Source organism: Suncus etruscus, chromosome 2 (genome assembly GCF_024139225.1).
Source record: "Suncus etruscus isolate mSunEtr1 chromosome 2, mSunEtr1.pri.cur, whole genome shotgun sequence".
In the NCBI taxonomy this organism is placed as follows: Eukaryota; Metazoa; Chordata; class Mammalia; order Eulipotyphla; family Soricidae; genus Suncus; species Suncus etruscus.
The window spans coordinates 61292961-61301633 of record NC_064849.1 but is presented as its reverse complement, the minus strand read 5'-3'; the positions used below and the strand labels follow the sequence as shown (position 1 = coordinate 61301633).

The window sequence follows — 8673 nt, the reverse complement described above, 5'->3', positions numbered from 1 at the left end:
CTGGCTATGCGCTCAGAAATTGCCCCTGGCTTGGGGGGACCATATGGGACGCCGGGGGATTGAACCATGATCCTTTCCTTGGCTAGCACTTGCAAGGCAGACACCTTACCTCTAGCGCCACCTCGCTGGCCCCAGGTTTTTATTTTTTTAATGATCATTTTTACTCTCTTGTTTTTGTATAGAAAAGCCATAAATTTCTGAATGTTCATTTTTTAGTATGCTACTTTACTATACAAATTGTTTTTAGAGGCTTTTGGATAGAATCCTTAGACTTTTTTAAATATAGTGTCATGTCATCTACAAACAGAAAGCTTGATTTCTTACTTTCCTTTATGGATGCTCTTGATATCTTTTGCTTTCCAGAATTTTATGGCAACTGTTTCCAGTACTATGTTGAATAGAAATGGCGAGAGGGGGCAACCTTGTCTTGTTTTGTTGTGCCAGATAAGTTTAGAGAAAAAAGCTTTATTATTTTCCCCATTGAGTAAAATATTTGCCATGAGCTTGTGGTAATGGCCATGACTGTATTAAGAAAAGTTCCTTCAATTCCCATTCTTCTTTTTTTTTTTTTGGTTTTGGGCCACACCTGGTGACGCTTAGAGGTTACTCCTGGCTATGAGCTCAGAAATTGCTCCTGATTCAGGGGACCATATAGGACGCAGGGGATTGAACACAGGTCTGTCCTAGGTCAACCACGTATAAGGCAAGCACCCTACCACTGTGCTATTGATCCGTCCCAATTTTTACTCTTTTGAAAGTTTTTATCTTGAACCAGGTGTTGGTCCTTGTCAAATACTTTCTCTGCATCTTTTGATATAGTCATATGAATCCTTCATGATCTTATTGGATTCTATTTGTTAGTATTTTGTTGAGGATTTTTGCATCTGTGTATATTGAGGATGTTGTCCTGTAGTTGTATTTTTTTTTGTGACATCTCTATTTGCTTTTGGTATAAGGGTCATGTTAACTTCATAAAAGCAACTTTGAAGTGTTTCTGTTTCTTCAATTTTCTGTAAGAGCCTGAAAAGTATTGGTAGTAGGTCTTCTTTAAAGTTTTGAAATAATTCACTAGTGAATACATCAAGATACGGGCTTTTGTTTGGTGTAGTCTTTTTTATTACCATTTAAATTTCTTAACTAGTGATAGGTGTGTTTAGATATTCGATATTATTTTGGCTCAAACTTGAGAGGTTATAGGTGTTCAAAAATTTATCTGTTTTTTGCAGGTTGCATAAATTTCTAGAAATAATTCCTGATTACCCTTTGCACTTCTGTAGTATCTATAGTGACCCCCTTTTTGATTTCTGATTTTGATTATTAACTGACTATGTCTTTCTTTAAAAATCTTGCTAATGGTTTATCAATATTGTTTATTTTTTGGATTTAAAGTATATTAATTTCTGCTCTGTTTTATTATTTCCTTCCACCTGCTTGTTTTTTATTTCATTTATAGCCATTTCCAATTTTTAAGCTGTGCATTAAGTTATTTACATAGCTCTTTTTTTTTTTCTGATGAATGCTTTCTACACTATAAATTTTCCTCTTAATACTGCTTTTGCTATATCCCACAAACTGATAATTTGTACCTTCATTTTTATTTATTTCCAGTTAATTTTTTTATTTATTTTTTGGTTTTCTCTATGATCCTCTTTCTGTTCAGTAGTGATTTGTTTAATGTCCAGTTGTTCAAGTTATTTCTCCATTATGTTTGTATTTCACTTATATTTTTCAATGCACTAAGATCTAAGAAGATAGTTGAAACAATTTCAATCCTCTGATTTTATGGAGGAATGTTTATAACCTTGCATATGATTTATCTTGGAGAATAACCCATGTGCATTTGAGAAGAATGTGTACCCCACTTTCTAGAGATGAAGAGCCCTAATATGTTTACTAAGCCATTATTCTATTTCTTTCTTTAAAGCCAGTATATCCTCAATAAGTTTTAGTTTAGTTTACCTATCAAGTAGTGACAGTGCAGGGTATGGCTAAAATAAAAAAATATTAATGTGAAAATATTGGAATATATATATATAATGCAGTAATAAGAAGAATAATTCTCAAAGAAACAAACCAAGATATAGTGCAAAAATATTGCTATAAAAATAAAAAATATAAAAAATATTAATATAAAAACAAAATAGTACACAGACAATATATATGTATACATTAACTCACAAATCTACATTATCACAAAACAACTACTCTAAGCTAAATTCATATCATAGTAAATGTGTTGAAAAAATTAATTAAAGTACTCTTATTAAAAATTCTGTAACATTTTTCATATATGCATTAACTTTTAGGATGGTGTATGGCAGAGAAGGATAGACCCTTTCTATTTTATCCTTGAAGAAGCTAATCTTCAGTAAGTCCCAATAATGCAATAAAAATTCAATAGGTATTCTTTCTTTGGGTCATAATACAGGCCACAGGAATTTATATGTTTCAATGAGTATTATAATAATTTTGTGGGTAGAATAAATAATTTGACATTTTTTTCCTTTAAGCACAAGATACTGATATATTTTGTTTTTATTTCTTTGGGGCAACACTCAGTGGTGTTCATGGCTTTCTCCTGGCTTTTTGCTCAAGGATCACTTCTGGTGGGCTCTGGGAACCATGATAGGTGATCACACATGGGTTGTACTCTGCAAAGTATAGCAGATGAGTATCTATACTATACTTCAGTCACAATATTTGGAAATTATAAAATTGTTTTACAAATGTTACTCTTCTTCCATCTTCATATCTGTATTGTATGTGACCATTATCTCTTTATTTAAAGAAGAAAAAAGAAAGTAAGTCTAAACAGAGAAGTTCTTCTGACTCTTTCTTCCCTCTTTAATTTAGGCATTTATTCCATTTTTGTTTATTAAGGAATTCAAAGACTAGAATTTCTATTTTAAAATATTTCCACTGGTATCTAACAAATCCATGAAGTCTTTTAAGAGGCAAGTGAGTATGTTTTTATCTTGATGAATTCTTTTACACTAACAACATATCTAGTTAGGTTGAGTATGTTTATAAAGACCTACCACAATGTCCATAATTATATTTAATCAAGAAAGGAACAATTTTACTTGTTCTGAAACTTATTGCTCAGATGAAATTATTCTATATTTTTTAAATTTGATCTAAGATAATACTTTTTTCTGCTTATCTAAAATCAGTTTTAATAGTTGTCATGAGATGAAATTTTAGAGATTGTTTATAATAATTATCACAAGATAATCTTCTACTTACTTTAATGTTTTTGTCCTGGGTTTTGTTTGTGGCTCTGTGAATGTTTTTCTTCTCTTGAAAACAGAATACCAGAAAAGAATTATTCCTCATTTTTATTATTCTCTCGAGTTTTAGTAATTATGCTCTGAGTTACACTATAACAAAACCGACAATACATTACCCTTTTCTAACCATTGAAAAACATAATACGCTTCCATCTACCTATACTTCATTTCCCTTTCTTAACAAATGTAGTACAAAATTATAACGAAAAATTCAACTTCGTGAAATGAGAGAACAAACATTTTCTTTCCTCTAGTCCTGAATTTTAATTTACCAAACAGATATCTATAAAGAAGCAAATGTGACTAATGCCAAAAAAATTGCTTATATCATAACGTGAAGTAATATTTTATCAAATGGTAACTAAGTTTTGTTGAAGAGGCACCTTTATATTCATAATTATATCCATACATAATATCCTATATCACAGCATCCTTCACAGAAAACAAAGATAGTATTTGCATCCCATTGCCACATAAATAAACAGAGGTAATACTTGATGAAAAACTCACTTAAAAATGGTACATGTTATAGGTAAAGGCATAATTTAAAATTTGGAATTTATTTTTTGTCCCCCAATTTACAATACAGACCAGGCAAAGTGCCCGTGTTGATGTTTATATGGGGTGCATTTACTGTACCTCCTTTTTCTATACAGTCAGTGTAAAGAACACAGCCTGTGGTAAGAATTGGGAGGTCTTATCTTTTCTTTATTTTCTTTTTTTGACTTTTTTTAAATATATATAAAATATCTATAATACATATATATAAAATTTGGGATTTTAATTAAATTTTTTCAGAATCTAGAAAAACAAGCAATGTCTTCTAAAAGCTATATATTAAAAAGTTAATAAGAGCTAACAGAAATTAACATATAGGAGTGGCACAAAATATACTATCAATTTTAATCTTTTGTCAACAAATTTCCAAACATAGATATAGGCTTAAAAAATTGAGCATGCGGGCCCGGAGAGATAGCACAGCGGCGTTTGCCTTGCAAGCAGCCGATCCAGGACCAAAGGTGGTTGGTTCGAATCCCGGTGTCCCATATGGTCCCCCGTGCCTGCCAGGAGCTATTTCTGAGCAGACAGCCAGGAGTAACCCCTGAGCATCGCCGGGTGTGGCCCAAAAACCAAAAAAAAAAAAAATTGAGCATGCAAAATAATGACAAATTCATATCAGCATAGACAAAAATATGAATAAAAATTTTATGTGTTTCTTCAGTTTTAAAATATTGTTATAACTATCATTACAGTGATAATAAGTGAGAGAATTATAATGCCTGCCTCAAATACAGGCAGGGTGTTAGGGAGGAGGAAGATGCGGAGCATTGGTGGTGGAAATGTTGCACTGGTAAAGAGGGGTTGTTTTTTTTATGACTGAAACACAACTACAAAGATGATCATAGTGCTTAAATAAAGATATTATTAAAAATAAATAAAATATTGTTACAATGAAAAACTAAAATAAAAATAGATAATGTTTGACTATCAAAGCTATGCACAGAAAGTGACCATAATTTAAATTATTTTATTCTCAAATGTGTTCCTTCTGTGAAAAATACATGAACATATTTAGAATAACAAATTAAAATTTTATGAGCGGAAGAACATAGAGCTTAAGAAATCTATCATTTTGTGCAGGGGAAAAACAAGATCCAGAAAAGTGTATGAGTTACCTAAAACACTATCATATTAATTTGATAAAAAAATTAAAATTAAATTGTAATGAAATTAATTAACATTGCATTTTTGTTTTGTTTTGTTTTGTTTTTCGGCCACACCCATTTGATGTTCAGGGGCTACTCCTGGCTAAGCGCTCAGAAATTGCCCCTGGCTTGGGGGGACCATATGGGACACAGGGGGATCGAACCCCGGTCCTTCCTTGGCTAGCGCTTGCAAGGCAGACACCTTACCTCTAGCACCACCTCACCGGCCCCTAACATTGCATTTTTATTTTAAAGGAAGTAGACTTGCTCTTCTGAAAAAATTTATTAAACAATGGTATAAACAATAAAACTATAGCATAGAGGTTAAGGCACTCATCTTGCATGCGGTTGCAGCAGAGCAATGGTTTGAAGCCTAAAACAGTCAAGTGTATTCTGAAGAACAAAACGAGTGATGATCCTGAGCAACACTGGGTGTGTCCCCCACAACAGAAGTAGACTACTTAATTAACCAATTTACAAATATCCCAACTGTCCAATGCAATATAATACTGTACAGCTGTAAAAAAAATTACATGCAATCATGCAATTTGCCACTAAGTGAATGGATCTAGAGAATAATTAACCTGAGTGAAGTCGGAATAAATGAGACAGATACAGAATGATTTATATTATATATGGAGACATAGGTTTTCTATGTCATAGGGAACAGCAAATAGCCAAAGGCAACAGAATTTGGAATTTGATCAACAGGACTGAGTTAACATGAGAGGAAATGGGAGTTGGGGTTGAGAGATAGGCCTTTGAAACACTGGAGGAGGTAAGTGGTCACTTTGGAGATGGGTATGGTGTTAGAACAATGATGAACAGAAATATTATTAACAGTATTATCAATCACAGCCTTCAATTCAAAAGAAAGAAATAAACAAAGCTAAAAGATTGTTTACTCAATATTGCCTTTAGAGTAGGTTTCTCCCAGAAAATATATGTATGTAGGTAGAGATACATTTTAGAGTTAAATAAAAATTTTGAGTCTTGAAAGTCACAGAAATTCAAGTATTCTAGATATAAAACATTTTAAATTAAGCATTGAGTCTATATAAGACTTAAGGTGGAATAATAAATGCTAACACAAAGTATTAGGGTGCACATAAACATGAACATGAAAACACTGGTTTATTCAAGACATTCAGAACAAAGTCATTGAGAGATCATAAAGCATAAGTAAGAGTCAATCATATTGAAAAAGTAATTAAAAGGCAGATAATGAAGAGTCTTTTATAAAAAGTCTTTTATAAGAAGGTATTTAAAATTTCATAACTTGCAATGCCTTTAAACAAGGAAGTTGGATTAGGTTTTTAATAAACTTTATTCTAGTAGCAGAGAGGAGAGAAACCATGAAGAGAAATATTGACAATAGGTTTCCCCCAACAAAAATAATACATGTGAAAATTATTCAGAGAAAAAAATTATGTGATTCTGAACAAAGAAAGTAGTAGCGGGATTAATAGCAGATAAATAAGATAGTGTAAGGTTGACAATCTGACTTGTTTGCTATTGTATTGTATATGTACAAAAGCACAGAAGCATCAAATGACATATAATATTTTGCTGAAAACAAAACATCAATAACAAAGCAATAACAATAAATTTGACTGAGTCTAAAAAACTAAACCTATACTTTATATGTTAAATTTTGTATGCCAGTAAGTATGCTGACCTGGAGATATGCATTCACTGAAATGGGAGCATAAGAGAGCACAAAAAAGAAAAATGATTAAAGAATCACCAGCCATATTCCTGTAGAAATAATCCTTTTGTTTGTTTGTTTGGCTGCTGCACTGAAAAATGCTCAGAACTTACTCCTGGTTTTGCTCTTATGGGTGAATCCTGGGGTTCATATATGGTGCCTGGGATCAAGCCCAGGTTGGCTTTATGCAAGGCAAATGCCCAATCCACTACTGTAAAAGCAATCTTATGAAATTATTTTAGGGTGTATGTACAGAGAAACATAAGAGGGGCAAGCAAAAGTTATCAAAAAATATTAAAATATGGTATGGTTGCTGAAACCAATAAAATAAATGGTATTATGCATATATAATAAACTTTATTCAGCCTTTTGTTCTTGGACAGTTGAGTTTTTTCCAGAGCTTAGCAACAGTTAATAGTGCTGCGACAAATATAGGAGTGCAATTCACTTTTTGAAAAAGGTTTTTTTTTTTTTTTTTTTGATTGGCCTTTTGTGGTGGTTTCATTTGAGAGTGGGGACAATACTCAATGTTGCTCAGGGGTTACTCCTGGCTCTGCACTAAGAAATTGCTCCTGACAAACTCAGGGGACCATATGTGATGCCAGGAATTGATCCGTCCTGGTCAGCCAAGTGCAAGGCAAATGCCCTACTGCTGTGCTATTGCACTGGCCCCTTGTGGTGGGCATTGTGCTGGAACAATGACATTCTATCAACAATATTGCTAACTCCAGTGCTTTAAATAACACATATAAAATAAAAATTAAAAAAAATTATTTTTATTTTTTGTCCCCTCATTTACAATACAGAACACGCAAAGGGCCTGGGTTGAGGTGCATATGGGGTGCATTTACTGTACCTCCTCTTTCTATACAGTCAGTGTAAAGAACACAGCCTGTGGTAAGCATTGGGAAGCCTTATCTTTTCTTTTCTTTTTTTATTTTTTTTTTATACATATAAAAAAAAAACCTTCGCCAGTGCAACATTCCCACCACCAATATCCCAAGTGTCCTTCCACTCCACCCCACACCAGCCTGTACTCTAGACAGGCTTTCTACTCTAGACAGGTAGAAAAAATATTTTAAATAATATTTTGGGGTAGAAGTCATAGCAGGAGATAATTTCAAAAAGTTAAATCATGATATATATAATTGTGCTAAGGAATCAACTATTAATCATGTGATATAAACCATTAATTTGAATTCACAAAATTAGTAATCGCATTTTCACATTAGTGGTAGAGAAAATAATAATGTATCAAGGTATATAAGACCACAAAATACCTTAATCTTGAAATCAAGACAAAAATAATGAACATCAATTAAACTTTTTAATTAGAATTATTGAATAAATGAGGCAATGGATCAATAGTTTTGTGATTAAAATAGGCCCAAAAATTATCTTTATCTGGAAAGCTAGATAATACATGTTGCAATTAGCAAACAACATTATCAGTGAAGTTGAAAACTAAATATTATTTCAAAAATGGTAAATAATATCAAAGTTATGAATAAAGCAAGAGTTCTCCCTAGAATAAGATGATTATTTCTAATAGTCTGAAAACATAATGAAAACTCTATAGAAAGCAGCTACACATAATCTCAAATATTCAGGCATTTTGAGCTTATATTTTGTATCATTGAGATCTATCTGCTTCTTGTGCACAGAAAAAAAATTAAAGATCTAAATTTATCTGAGAATGAGGCATAGAAACTTGAACTATTTCTGCCTGGATCATCTTTGTCAGAGGATGGTGGGTCAGAGAGTTTGCACAGTAAATAGAATTAATTTTCTTTGATGTAAGGATCTAGTTTGCATTTGCTTTCTTAAGATAAGAAAGCAGCACACTTAATTGAGTACACTTTTGTTAAGACTATACATTCATTGTGTTTGAGGAGAGTGGAGTAGGTATTGCTGAAAAATCATTTGTTTAGGTTATTCTTTTCCAAAACTGTCTTTTGGCTTGGGGAAG

The 8673-nt window shown here is 32.3% G+C and overlaps 2 non-coding genes across 2 annotated transcripts; both read right to left on the bottom strand.

Annotated features, from left to right (window-relative positions):
• Nucleotides 1-3854: 3854 nt before the first annotated feature.
• Nucleotides 3855-3987, bottom strand: LOC126002587 (small nucleolar RNA SNORA51). The gene has a single exon (XR_007493272.1). It is a non-coding gene; the product is annotated as a small nucleolar RNA SNORA51 (small nucleolar RNA).
• A 3498-nt stretch (nucleotides 3988-7485) lies between these two features.
• On the bottom strand, nucleotides 7486-7618 carry LOC126002588 (small nucleolar RNA SNORA51). Its single transcript, XR_007493273.1, has one exon. It is a non-coding gene; the product is annotated as a small nucleolar RNA SNORA51 (small nucleolar RNA).
• Nucleotides 7619-8673: the final 1055 nt, after the last annotated feature.